We start from the raw sequence: 14,358 nt of genomic DNA on the forward strand, positions 1-14,358 counted from the left end.
TACAGCTCCATCATAACCTCCTTGCTCTTATATTCTATGCCTCGGCTAATAAAGGCAAGTATCCCATATGCCTTCTTTACCACCTTATCTACCTGTTCCGCCGCCTTGAGGGATCTGTGAACTTGCACACCAAGATCCCTCTGACCCTCTGTCTTGCCTAGGGTCCTCCCATTCATTGTGTATTCCCTTGCCTTGTTAGTCCCTCCAAAGTGCATCACCTCGCACTTTTCCGGGTTAAATTCCATTTGCCACTGTTCTGCCCATCTGACCAACCCATCTATATCGTCCTGCAGACTGAGGCTATCCTCCTCACTATTTACCACCCTACCAATCTTTGTATCATCAGCGAACTTACTGATCATACCTTTTACATTCATATCCAAGTCGTTAATGTAGACCACAAACAGCAAGGGGACCCAGCACAGATTGAAACTTATTGAAACATATAAGATCCTGAGGGGTCTAGAAGGGGTAGATGCTGGGAGGATGTTTCCCCTTGTAGGAGAGACTAGAACTAGGGGATAGAGTTTAAAAATAAGGGGTCTCCCATTTAAGACGGGGACGAGGAGAATTATTTTTTTCTCGGAGGGTGGTGAGTCTGTGGGACTCCCTTCCCCAGAGAGCGGTGGAGGCAGTTGGATATTTTTAAGGCTGAGTGAGATAGATTCCTGATTAACAGGGGAGTCACAGGCGATAGTAGGTAGATGGGAAAGTAGGGTTGAGTTGGGCCGAGTGTGCTGTACATTCCATGTAATCCTCTGTACAAGATGCACACTTTGTACAATTAGTCTGAACCAGACTGGTTCCCCACGGTTACATGTTTAATCACAGCCCCGTGTCGATTACCGGGATGGGAATAGGGGTTTTCAATCTCCAGGATTGGCCTGGAGACTCCAGGAGTAGAAGGTTAATCACCAGGACACTTTCTCCTGGGAGCAGCCGGGAGAAAAAACAAACAGGGTCATTTTTTAAAAAATTGTGTGTTTCCTTCAATCACTCTGAACACTCTTGTTTAATCACATCGAGTCTGCAGCATAGAAACAGGCCGTTCGGCCCATCTGGTCCGTGCTGGTGTTTATGCTCCACACGAGCCTCCTCCCTCCCTACTTCATCTCCCCCTATCACCATATCCTTCTATCCCTTTCTCCCTCATGTGTTTATCCAGCTTCCCCTTAAATCCATCTCCGCTATTCCCCTCAACCACTCCGTGTGGTTATTAATTCCAGAAATATTGGTTTTGAGCGGCGAAGGGCCGTTTGATTGACAGTCACGAATCATCCAATTGGAGCCTGTTGGCCTTCCAGTTGGAAGGCGGGGCCCGGCGAGGATTGACGGGTCAGGCGACCAATGACGGGGGGGGGCGGCGTCAGAGGCTCGCGGGACGGAATTTCCCCGGGGATGGCGCAGCCGGGGTCGAACGGCGCTGGCACGGAGCGGTCAGAGAAAGCAACATCGCCTGTTTATTGGTCGTTACGGGCAGAGGCAGGGGAGGTGAAGGAACTTCGAAGCAGGGCGAGCGAGAGAGGCCGAAACCATCTCCTGCCGATCCCGCGGCTCAAATAAAATTTCCCTAATCAAAATGTTGACGGGGGAGGGAGGGAGGGTGGGTGGGTGGGTGGGTGGGGGTTTCTCTCTGTCGTAGCCCGTGCCTGGGGCCCCGTGAGCCATGGGGAGAGCAACAGATTCCTGTCGATTCAGAGATGCTCTCCTGCTTCGCCGAGACGCTCAGAATCCAATCCCTTCCAACGCACGCTGGGCGTTAACCCGACCATTTCGCAAAATAACATTTGCAGCGAACGCCTCTGTGTCTTCAGAACGTTCCCTGAGTAATTTTCACTCTCCGGGTGTCTATGGTTGGGGGCCCGGGGACCGTGCAATTGTAAGCCAAGCATGCGCTGAGTGTAGATCTTACCCTCTCTCTCCCCCAAGGGCTGAATTGATGTAACTTTTAAAAATAGAAATGGAGGAATAATCCTGTGTTTGAATTTATTTTCGGTACAAACATACTTTCCCAAGGACGGACTGACTGTACAAGGCCAGAAATATTAACTGCCTGGGAGACGACTGGTGTTCAGAGCAAGAGCCCGACACAACATTAGCTACTACTTGTATTTATCCAGTGCCTTCAACGTCATAAAATGTCCCCAGGGCGCTTCCCAGGAGCGTAAATCAGACGCCGAGCCACATGAGGAGATATTAGGGACAGGTGACCACAAGCTCGGTCAAAGAGGGAGGTTTTAAGGAGCGTCTTAAAGGAGGAGAGAGAGAGAGAGAGAGAGAGAGAGGCGGAGAGGTTTAGGGAGGGAATTCCAGAGCTCAGGGCCCGGGCAGCTGAAGGCACGGCCGCCAATGGTGGGAGCGATGGAAATCGGGGGGATGGACAAGAGGCCGGAATTGGAGGAGCGCAGAGATCTGGGAGGGTCGTAGGAGGCTGGAGGAGGTTACAGAGTTTGGGAGGGAGGGGCGAGGGCCATGGAGGGATTTGAACAGGAGGATGAGAATTTTAAAATCGAGGGGTTCCCGGACCGGGAGCCGATGTGGGTCAGCGAGCGCAGGGGGTGATGGGTGAACGGGACTCGCTGCCCCTTAATCATAAGAACATAAGAAATAGGAGCAGGAGGAGGCCAATCGGCCCCTCGAGCCTGCTCCGCCATTCAATAAGATCATGGCTGATCTGATCCTAACCTCAAATCTAAATTCATGTCCAATTTCCTGCCCGCTCCCCGTAACCCCTAATTCCCTTTACTTCGAGGAAACTGTCTATTTCTGTTTTAAATTTATTTAATGATGCAGCTTCCACAGCTTCCTGGGGCAGCAAATTCCACAGACCCACCACCCTCTGAATGAAGAAGTTTCTCCTCATCTCAGTTTTGAAGGAGCAGCCCCTTATTCTAAGATTATGCCCCCTAGTTCTAGTTTCACCCATCCTTGGGAACATCCTCACCGCATCCACCCGATCGAGCCCCTTCACAATCTTATATGTTTCAATAAGATCGCCTCTCATTCTTCTGAACTCCAATGAGTAGAGTCCCAATCTACTCAACCTCTCCTCAGATGTCCACCCCCTCATCCCCGGGATTAACCGAGTGAACCTTCTTTGTACTGCCTCGAGAGCAAGTATGTCTTTTCTTAAGTACGGAGACCGCCTGGAGTATGACTCGCACCTGGAGTTTTGGATGAGCTGAAGTTTATGGAAGGTGGAATTCAGGAGAAACTTCTTTACCCGGAGAGCGGTGAGAATGTGGAACTCACTCCCACACGGAGTGGTCGAGGGGAATAGCGGAGATGGATTTAAGGGGAAGCCGGATAAACACATGAGGGAGAAAGGAATAGAAGGATATGGGGATAGGGTGAGATGGAGTAGGGGAGGGAGGAGGCGCGTGTGGAGGACAAACGCCAGCACGGACCCGTTGGGCCGAATGGCCTGTTCCCGCACTGTAGCAGCGGGCCCACTAATTTATCGACACACGAGCTCCAACTGAACGCCTCAGAGAATGGCCAAAGAGGCGAATGTTTTCATTGCTCTGACGCTCGAGATGATGCGGTGCCTTCCCTGTCAACCGCTGACTGACGTGGGCCAAAGTGGCAGCCATTTTTTTTTTGCGCACAGCAAGATCCCACAAGCAGCAGTCGGACGAACGACCGCTTAATCGGCTTTTCTGTTTTCTCGCTGATGCTTTGGTGGAGGCGAGGAGTGCCTTGGGCCGAGGGGCAGCGGGAGAACACACTCCTCTTGCTCTTCTCCCAATTTCTCCCCAGGCCCCCCGGGATCTTTGACACCCACCCGAACAGTTTGACGCCTTAATCCGAACGAGGGCACCTCCGTCCCCACGGAGTGTCGGCCGGGATCAGGGGCTGAAGTCCTGGGGCAGAGGGGACTTTACTCTGTGTCTAACCCTGTACCTGCCCTGGGAGTGTTTGATGGGACAGTGTAGAGGGAGCTTTACTCTGTATCTAACTCTGTACCTGCCCTGGGAGTGTTTGACGGGACAGTGTGGAGGGAGCTTTACTCTGTATCTAACCCTGTACCTGCCCTGGGAGTGTTTGATGGGACAGTGTAGAGGGAGCTTTACTCTGTATCTAACCCTGTACCTGCCCTGGGAGTGTTTGATGGGACAGTGTAGAGGGAGCTTTACTCTGTATCTAACCCTGTACCTGCCCTGGGAGTGTTTGATGGGACAGTGTAGAGGGAGCTTTACTCTGTATCTAACCCTGTACCTGCCCTGGGAGTGTTTGATGGGACAGTGTAGAGGGAGCTTTACTCTGTATCTAACCCTGTACCTGCCCTGGGAGTGTTTGATGGGACAGTGTAGAGGGAGCTTTACTCTGTATCTAACCCTGTACCTGCCCTGGGAGTGTTTGATGGGACAGTGTAGAGGGAGCTTTACTCTGTATCTAACCCTGTACCTGCCCTGGGAGTGTTTGATGGGACTGTGCAGTTTAGATGGTCATTGGCCCTTCTCGTTGATTTAGGCGTCTGATTCTAGTTAATTTATTTTGTTACTGAGGCAGTGTTGGCTGAACGCTGATCATTACCAGACTGACTATGGCCTGCTGAGTCTAGAACGGTGTAATTATTCGTTTAAATTTAATGTGCGCTGCACATGGAAAATCTCTCCCAACCTGCTGAACATCCCTCTCCCTGCTCACACTCGCCCCTCTCCCTGCTCACACTCGCCCCTCTCCCTGCTCACACTCGCCCCTCTCCCTGCTCACACTCCCCCGGGCTCACACTCGCCCCTCTCCCTGCTCACACTCGCCCCTCTCCCTGCTCGCACTCGCCCCTCTCCCTGCTCGCACTCGCCCCTCTCCCTGCTCGCACTCGCCCCTCTCCCTGCTCGCACTCGCCCCTCTCCCTGCTCGCACTCGCCCCTCTCCCTGCTCGCACTCGCCCCTCTCCCTGCTCGCACTCGCCCCTCTCCCTGCTCGCACTCGCCCCTCTCCCTGCTCGCACTCGCCCCTCTCCCTGCTCACACTCCCCCGGGCTCACACTCGCCCCCATCTTCCAACTATGCCTGATAATAGTTACAGACGGAGCCCAATCATGGGCCCCTCTACCTGGTCACCTGTCCCTAACTGGGATTCCTCAGCCCTGTTCACTTGTCAGGCAGTCGCTCCCCGCGAGTTATGGGCACCTGTGTGGGCGGGGCGGGGGTCGGCTTCATCTGGTCCGCGAAGCCCCAGGTAGTCGAAGAGCCGGAGACTGTGGGCGCCCGGGGGTGAGGCCCAGATGGCGGGCGGCCCCGAGGGGAGAGTGGGTTCGGTCCCTCTCAGGAGAGGGGCGGGGAGCGGAGGAAGAAAGGAGTTGAGCGAACGATTGCATCCACTCATTGAGAGGGAGAATGGGAGTGCGGAGAATTAGATGCCCGACTGCAGTTCCTCCCCTTCCCCTCCAATCCCCTCCACTCCCCACCTCTCTGCTCCTCCCCACCCCTCCCCTCCCCTCCTCCTGGTGGGAAATCCTATGTAAACATGCCCGAGGGGCTGAATGGCCTCCTCCTCCTCCTATGTAACAGGCCCGAGGGGCTGAATGGCCTCCTCCTCCTCCTATGTAACAGGCCCGAGGGGCTGAATGGCCTCCTCCTCCTCCTATGTAACAGGCCCGAGGGGCTGAATGGCCTCCTCCTCCTCCTATGTAACAGGCCCGAGGGGCTGAATGGCCTCCTCCTCCTCCTATGTAACAGGCCCGAGGGGCTGAATGGCCTCCTCCTCCTCCTATGTAACAGGCCCGAGGGGCTGAATGGCCTCCTCCTCCTCCTATGTAACAGGCCCGAGGGGCTGAATGGCCTCCTCCTCCTCCTATGTAAACATGCCCGAGGGGCTGAATGGCCTCCCCCTCCTATGTAAACAGGCCCGAGGGGCTGAATGGCCTCCTCCTCCTCCTCCTCCTCCTCCTCCTCCTCCTCCTCTTCCTCCTCTTCCTATAAAACGGTCACAGCTGCCCTGCAGCTCAGCATTCAAACAAAGTAAAATAAAAAATGATTACTCTGGCATCAGATCAGGCCCCGGCACTTCAGACTCGCACGCAGCTCTCCCCAACTGGGTCACAGTGACTCCGTAACTCCCGCGACGCAGCTCCAAGACTCCTTTGGAGCGGGGCCAGCTGCCCTGAGCAATCTCACTGTGGGTCCTTGTGGGACCCATCGTAAGCTCACAGAGGTCGGCTACTCCGGGGGACGCGGAGGGAGGGAGGGAGGGAGGGAGGGAGGGGGGCCGAGCGCTGTGAGGGCAGATGGTCAGCGAGAATGGTTCTGTGTTTGTTTTTTTGGAATCGGAAGCTGAGGACGGAGAGGCCTGACCGAGGCTCGGGGGGGTGTGGGGGGCGGGGGCGCAAAGGTGAGGAGGTCGTGATTGGTTCGAGGCCAGGTTTCGGTTCTGAAAGCCTGCAGAGGGAGAAAGCATCGTGCGTTTTATATCCGGCCCCTTTCCACGAACACTCGGGTCGTCCCCGAACGCTTCACCAGCCAATCAAACACTTCTCGAGGGGCGGCTCCCTGTTGTAACGTGGGGAAACGCGGCGGCCGATTTGCGCACAGCAAGATCCCACAAACAGCGACGTGATCAATGACCGGACCAATCTGTTGCTTGAGGGATAAATGTCGGCCGCAGGACACCGGGGAGAACTGCCCCTCCCGCCCCCCCGACCCCCCCGACCGCTGCTCTTCTTCGAAATAGTGGCCGTGGGATCTTTAACGTCCACTCAAGAGGGCGGACGGGGACTCGGTTTAACGTCTCATCCGAAAGACGGCCCCTCCGACAGTGCGGCGCTCCCTCAGGACTGACCCTCCGACAGTGCAGCGCTCCCTCAGGACTGACCCTCCGACAGTGCAGCGCTCCCTCAGGACTGACCCTCCGACAGTGCGGCGCTCCCTCGGTACCGACCCTCCGACAGGGCGGCGCTCCCTCGGTACCGACCCTCCGACAGGGCGGCGCTCCCTCGGTACCGACCCTCCGACAGTGCGGCGCTCCCTCGGTACCGACCCTCCGACAGTGCGGCGCTCCCTCGGTACCGACCCTCCGACAGTGCGGCGCTCCCTCGGTACTGACCCTCCGACAGTGCGGCGCTCCCTTAGTACTGCCCCTCCGACAGTGCAGCGCTCCCTCAGTACTGACCCTCCGACAGGGCGGCGCTCCCTCGGTACCGACCCTCCGACAGGGCGGCGCTCCCTCGGTACCGACCCTCCGACAGGGCGGCGCTCCCTCGGTACCGACCCTCCGACAGGGCGGCGCTCCCTCGGTACCGACCCTCCGACAGGGCGGCGCTCCCTCGGTACCGACCCTCCGACAGGGCGGCGCTCCCTCGGTACCGACCCTCCGACAGGGCGGCGCTCCCTCAGTACCGCCCCTCCGACAGTGCGGCGCTCCCTCAGTACCGACCCTCCGACAGAGCGGCGCTCCCTCAGTACCGACCCTCCGACAGTGCGGCGCTCCCTCAGTACTGACCCTCCGACAGTGCGGCGCTCCCTCAGTACCGACCCTCCGAGGTGGCGGGTGTGATTAACCCTCCCCGCTCATTGCCTGCCGGGTTTGGAAGCTGTGTGACTGACCGCGGGGGTGGAAACCTGCAGTGGACTGTGACGACATCTCTCGTTGAGACTCGTGAGGTTTAAGTGACGCTCGACAGTGAGTCTTCGCCCTTCTCTCTTGACCCTCTGGCCATTGGCACCGCTGGACGCGCAGCATGTGACGCGGAGCTGGCCTCACCCCGGGTGCTCGTGCACCTGGAGTTGGGAGAGATGAGCAGGGACGGGACGGGACCGCACGCTCCTGTGAACAAGGGCCCACAGATTTGGCAGCAACAATCCCACGGAAGGCCTTCCGTTTGGGACGTGCCCAAGGGTTAAGATCTCGTCAGCTTGTTCCTCGACCCAGCGGTGCTGCAAATCCAGACAACAGCTCACCGGGACACCTTCGTCCGCCCTCTATAAACTTCACCTCATCCAAAACTCCTGCTCGCCCCCCCGTATCCCAACTCGCACCGAGTCCCGTTCACCCATCACCCCCCGACCCGTGCTCGCTGGACCCACATCGGCTCCCGGTCCGGGAACGCCTCGATTTTAAAATTCTCATCCTCGTGTTCAAATCCCTCCATGGACCTCACCCCTCCCCTCACTATCTCTGTAACCTCCTCCAGAGTGAAGCTCCCTCTGCACTGTCCCGTCAAACACTCCCAGGGCAGGTACAGGGTTAGATACAGAGTAAAGCTCCCTCTACACTGTCCCATCAAACACTCCCAGGGCAGGTACAGGGTTAGATACAGAGTAAAGCTCCCTCGACACTGTCCCATCAAACACTCCCAGGGCAGGTACAGGGTTAGATACAGAGTAAAGCTCCCTCTACACTGTCCCATCAAACACTCCCAGGGCAGATACAGGGTTAGATACAGAGTAAAGCTCCCTCTACACTGTCCCATCAAACACTCCCAGGGCAGGTACAGGGTTAGATACAGAGTAAAGCTCCCTCTACACTGTCCCATCAAACACTCCCAGGGCAGGTACAGGGTTAGATACAGAGTAAAGCTCCCTCTGCACTGTCCCATCAAACACTCCCAGGGCAGGTACAGGGTTAGATACAGAGTAAAGCTCCCTCTGCACTGTCCCATCAAACACTCCCAGGGCAGGTACAGGGTTAGATACAGAGTAAAGCTCCCTCTACACTGTCCCATCAAACACTCCCAGGGCAGGTACAGGGTTAGATACAGAGTAAAGCTCCCTCTACACTGTCCCATCAAACACTCCCAGGGCAGGTACAGGGTTAGATACAGAGTAAAGCTCCCTCTACACTGTCCCATCAAACACTCCCAGGGCAGGTACAGGGTTAGATACAGAGTAAAGCTCCCTCCACACTGTCCCGTCAAACACTCCCAGGGCAGGTACAGGGTTAGATGCAGATTAAAGCTCCCTCTACACTGTCCCATCAAACACTCCCAGGGCAGGTACAGGGTTAGATACAGAGAGAAGCTCCCTCCACACTGTCCCATCAAACACTCCCAGGGCAGGTACAGGGTTAGATACAGAGTAAAGCTCCCTCTACACTGTCCCATCAAACACTCCCAGGGCAGGTACAGGGTTAGATACAGAGTAAAGCTCCCTCCACACTGTCCCATCAAACACTCCCAGGGCAGGTACAGGGTTAGATACAGAGTAAAGCTCCCTCTGCACTGTCCCATCAAACACTCCCAGGGCAGGTACAGGGTTAGATCCAGAGTAAAGCTCCCTCTACACTGTCCCATCAAACACTCCCAGGGCAGGTACAGGGTTAGATCCAGAGTAAAGCTCCCTCTACACTGTCCCATCAAACACTCCCAGGGACAGGTACAGGGTTAGATACAGAGTAAAGCTCCCTCTACACTGTCCCATCAAACACTCCCAGGGCAGGTACAGGGTTAGATACAGAGTAAAGCTCCCTCTACACTGTCCCATCAAACACTCCCAGGGACAGGTACAGGGTTAGATACAGAGTAAAGCTCCCTCTACACTGTCCCATCAAACACTCCCAGGGACAGGTACAGGGTTAGATACAGAGTAAAGCTCCCTCTACACTGTCCCATCAAACACTCCCAGGGTCAGGTACAGGGTTAGATACAGAGTAAAGCTCCCTCTACACTGTCCCATCAAACACTCCCAGGGCAGGTACAGGGTTAGATACAGAGTAAAGCTCCCTCTACACTGTCCCATCAAACACTCCCAGGGCAGGTACAGGGTTAGATACAGAGTAAAGCTCCCTCTACACTGTCCCATCAAACACTCCCAGGGCAGGTACAGGGTTAGATACAGAGTAAAGCTCCCTCTACACTGTCCCATCAAACACTCCCAGGGCAGGTACAGGGTCAGATACAGAGTAAAGCTCCCTCTACACTGTCCCATCAAACACTCCCAGGGCAGGTACAGGGTTAGATACAGAATAAAGCTCCCTCAACACTGTCCCATCAAACACTCCCAGGGTCAGGTACAGGTTTAGATACAGAGTAAAGCTCCCTCTACACTGTCCCATCAAACACTCCCAGGGCAGGTACAGGGTTAGATACAGAGTAAAGCTCCCTCTACACTGTCCCATCAAACACTCCCAGGGGCAGGTACAGGGTCAGATACAGAGTAAAGCTCCCTCTACACTGTCCCATCAAGCCCCAGACGGTGTGCGGCCCATGGCCAGCTGCCTGTCGACGCTCCTGCTGAGACGACCAGTCGCGCAGCTTTAACAGCGGTTGAAAGATTATGAGCGCTGAGTTTCGGTGGTGCGACCTGGCGAATCGTTTAACACATCCGGTTCTAAATAAAGAAACCAATTTAACCACCCTGTAATAAAGTCATGAGCTGGTCCAGCCAATAGGTTCCCTGCTGCACGCCCTGCCCTGTTTGTCAGCAATGGCCTCATCTGTTATTTTTTTGGGGTGGGGCCTGGCTGATTGTTTTTTCAATCGTTCACCGTGTGATTCGAGCTGGCGGGGTGTGTGTGTGAGGGGGGAGAGAGGAGGAAGGTTGGGAGGGGGAGTGCGGAGGGGACGCAGGGGTCAGCCGCCCAGTGGAGGGCTTGTAGTTCACGGAGCTGATGGCCGCCTGACACGGGACCGATGCGGACTGCGTCAGTGAGAGGGAAAAGGAGAGAAGGAGCTTGTGTTTGTGTGCACAGCGTCTCTCACCACCTCAGGACGTCCCAGCCAATGAAGACGTTTTTTTTAAAGTCCTCCCGCTGCTGTCATGTAGGGAACGTGGCAGACAATTTGCGCACAGCAAGATCCCACAAACAGGATCAACCAGATCGTCTCATTTTTTTTTTAGTGATGTTGGTTGAGGGATAAATATCGGCCCCCAGGACACCGGGGAGAACTCCCCCCTGCTCTTCGAAATAGTGGCCGTGGGATCTTTTACGTTCACCTGAGAGGGGCAGACGGGGCCTCGGTTTAACGTCTCGTCTGAAAGACGGCACCTCCGACAGTGCGGCGCTCCCTCAGTACTGACCCTCCGACAGTGCGGCGCTCCCTCAGTACTGACCCTCCGACAGTGCGGCGCTCCCTCAGTACTGACCCTCCGACAGTGCGGCGCTCCCTCAGTACTGACCCTCCGACAGTGCGGCGCTCCCTCAGTACTGACCCTCCGACAGTGCGGCGCTCCCTCAGTACTGACCCTCCGACAGTGCGGCGCTCCCTCAGTACTGACCCTCCGACAGTGCGGTGCTCCCTCAGTACCGACCCTCCGACAGTGCGGCGCTCCCTCAGTACCGACCCTCCGACAGTGCGGTGCTCCCTCAGTACCGACCCTCCGACAGTGCGGCGCTCCCTCAGTACTGCACCGGGAGGGTGAGCCTGGATTGTGGGGCTCGAGTCTCTGGAGCGGGGCTCGAACCCCCTGACTTTCTGACTCAGAGGCGGGAGAGGGAGGGATACCCACCGAGTCACGGCTGGCTGATCGTTCCCTCCCTTGAACCCAGGAGCCCAGGGACCTTTGTGTCGCTGGCCTGGTTAAGATTTAACTAAGTTAACACTGATCTGGTGATCTCCCTGGTTTTTGGGGTTCAGTGACACACTTTGCAGCTCACCCACTCGTCGAGCCTCCTAACTCATCCCCTCTCTTCACAGAATCATACAGCACAGGAGGAGGCGGTTCGGCCCATCGTGCCTGTGCTGTCTCTTTGAAAGAGCTGTCCAGTTAGTCCCACTCTCCCCCTGCTCTTTCCCCATCGCCCTGCAAATTTTCCTTTTCAAGTATTTATCCAATTCTCTTTTGAAAGTTATTATTGAATCTGCTCCCACCGCCCTTTCAGGCAGCGCGTTCCAGATCATCACAACTCGCTGCGTAAAAAAAAAACATTCTCCTCATCTCCCCCTCTGGTTCTTTCCCCAATTATCTTAAATCTGTGTCCTCTGGTTACCGACCCTCCTGCCACTGGAAACAGTCTCTCCCCATCGACTCTATCAAAACCCCCTCATGATTTTGATCACCTCGATTAAATCTCCCCCTTAACCTTCTCTGCTCGAAGGAGAACAATCCCAGCTTCTCCAGTCTCTCCGCATAACTGAAGTCCCTCATCCCTGGGACCGTTCTGGTAAATCTCCGCACCCTCTCCGAGGGTCTGGACATCCTCCCTAAAGTGCGGTGCCCAGAATTGGACCCAATACTCCAGCTGAGGCCTGACCAGTGAATTATAAATGGTTTAACAATAACCTCCTTGTTTTTGTACTCTATTTATGAACCCAAGGGTCCCCTATATTAATTTCTTTAACAGCCTTCTCAACTTGTCCTGCCACCTTCGAAGATTTGTGTCCACACGACCCCTCCCTCCAGGCCTCTGTGTTCCTGCAAACGCCCCCCTCCCTTTTAAAATTCTGCGATTCAGTTCATCGTCCTCCCCTGTCCCCTGAAACACACTGGTGAAAGGTGCAGACAGGACGAGCAGGACAGGGAGAGAGAGAGAGAGAGCAAAGGGGAGAGAGAGAGACGGAGAGATCTTGAATCTTTCTGGCCCTCCGTCATAACTGGAGCTGGCTGTTCGGGGATGGTAGGTTTCTGTGTCTGCCTGCCCGTTGGGATCAGTGTCTCTCCGTGAGTCGGGGAGAGTGGGAGAGGGGGGCCGCGGTGGACGAGAGGGGCACAGAAACTGACAGACTGGAGAACGAAAGAGAGAGGCTTGCATTTATATAGCGTCTCTCACCACCTCAGGACGTCCCAAAGCTTTTTTTTTGAAGTGCGGTCACTGTTGTAATGTAGGGAGACGCGGCAGACAATCTGCGCACAGCAAGATCCCACAAACAGCGATGTGATAAATGACCCGGATAATCTGTTGGTTGAGGGATAAATATCGGCCCCAGGACACCGGGGAGAACTCCCCCCTGCTCTTCTTCGAAATAGTGGCAGTGGGATCTTTTACGTCCACTTGAGAGGGCGGACGGGGCCTCGGTTTAAGGTCTCATCCGAAAGGCAGCCCCTCCGACAGTGCGGCGCTCCCTCAGTACTGGCACCGGGAGTGTCGGCTGGATTATGGGGCTCAAGTCTCTGGAGTGGGGGCTCGAACCCACGATCTTCTGACTCAGAGAGAGAGAGTCAGAGAGAGAGAGTCAGAGAGAGAGAGTCAGAGAGAGAGAGTCAGAGAGAGAGAGTCAGAGAGAGAGAGAGAGAGTCAGAGAGAGAGAGAGAGAGTCAGAGAGAGAGAGAGAGTCAGAGAGAGAGAGAGAGTCAGAGAGAGAGAGAGAGTCAGAGAGAGAGAGAGAGTCAGAGAGAGAGAGAGAGTCAGAGAGAGAGAGAGAGTCAGAGAGAGAGAGTCAGAGAGAGAGAGTCAGAGAGAGAGAGTCAGAGAGAGAGAGAGTCAGAGAGTGAGAGAAAGTCAGAGAGTGAGAGAAAGTCAGAGAGTGAGAGAAAGTCAGAGAGTGAGAGAAAGTCAGAGAGTGAGAGAAAGTCAGAGAGAGAGAGAGTCAGAGAGAGAGAGAGTCAGAGTCAGAGAGAGAGAGAGTCAGAGAGAGAGAGAGTCAGAGAGAGAGAGAGTCAGAGAGAGAGAGAGAGTCAGAGAGAGAGAGAGAGTCAGAGAGAGAGAGTCAGAGAGAGAGAGAGTCAGAGAGAGAGAGAGTCAGAGAGAGAGAGAGTCAGAGAGAGAGAGAGTCAGAGAGAGAGAGAGTCAGAGAGAGAGAGAGTCAGAGAGAGAGAGAGTCAGAGAGAGAGAGAGTCAGAGAGAGAGAGAGTCAGAGAGAGAGAGAGTCAGAGAGAGAGAGAGAGAGAGAGAGTCAGAGAGAGAGAGAGAGTCAGAGAGAGAGAGAGTCAGAGAGAGAGAGAGTCAGAGAGAGAGAGAGTCAGAGAGAGAGAGAGAGTCAGAGAGAGAGAGTCAGAGAGAGAGAGAGTCAGAGAGAGAGAGAGTCAGAGAGAGAGAGAGTCAGAGAGAGAGAGAGTCAGAGAGAGAGAGAGTCAGAGAGAGAGAGAGTCAGAGAGAGAGAGAGTCAGAGAGAGAGAGAGAGTCAGAGAGAGAGAGAGAGTCAGAGAGAGAGAGAGTCAGAGAGAGAGAGAGTCAGAGAGAGAGAGAGTCAGAGAGAGAGAGAGAGCGCGAGAGTCAGAGGGAGGGAGAGAGAGAGAGAGGAGATACCCACTGAACTGACACGAGGAAATCTCAGAGTCGGGCAGAACTCCCTAATTAGGTTCCCTGATCTGCGCAACGTTTTGTTTCTCGAAGATTCCTGTCCCGTCGGCTGCGTCTCTCGCCGTTATTTTCGCTGATTTTAAAAATTCACGGACGTATAAATACACTTAGACATTTCCCACAACCTGAGATGTTTGGATTGTCTATTTTTGAATATTTCAACCAACACAAAAAAAAAATAGTTGGCTGCAGTCGGGAGATTAGTTGGCTGCAGTCGGGAGATTCCTCGCTGCCTGGACT

This window comes from Heptranchias perlo, unplaced genomic scaffold (genome assembly GCF_035084215.1).
Source record: "Heptranchias perlo isolate sHepPer1 unplaced genomic scaffold, sHepPer1.hap1 HAP1_SCAFFOLD_1147, whole genome shotgun sequence".
In the NCBI taxonomy this organism is placed as follows: Eukaryota; Metazoa; Chordata; class Chondrichthyes; order Hexanchiformes; family Hexanchidae; genus Heptranchias; species Heptranchias perlo.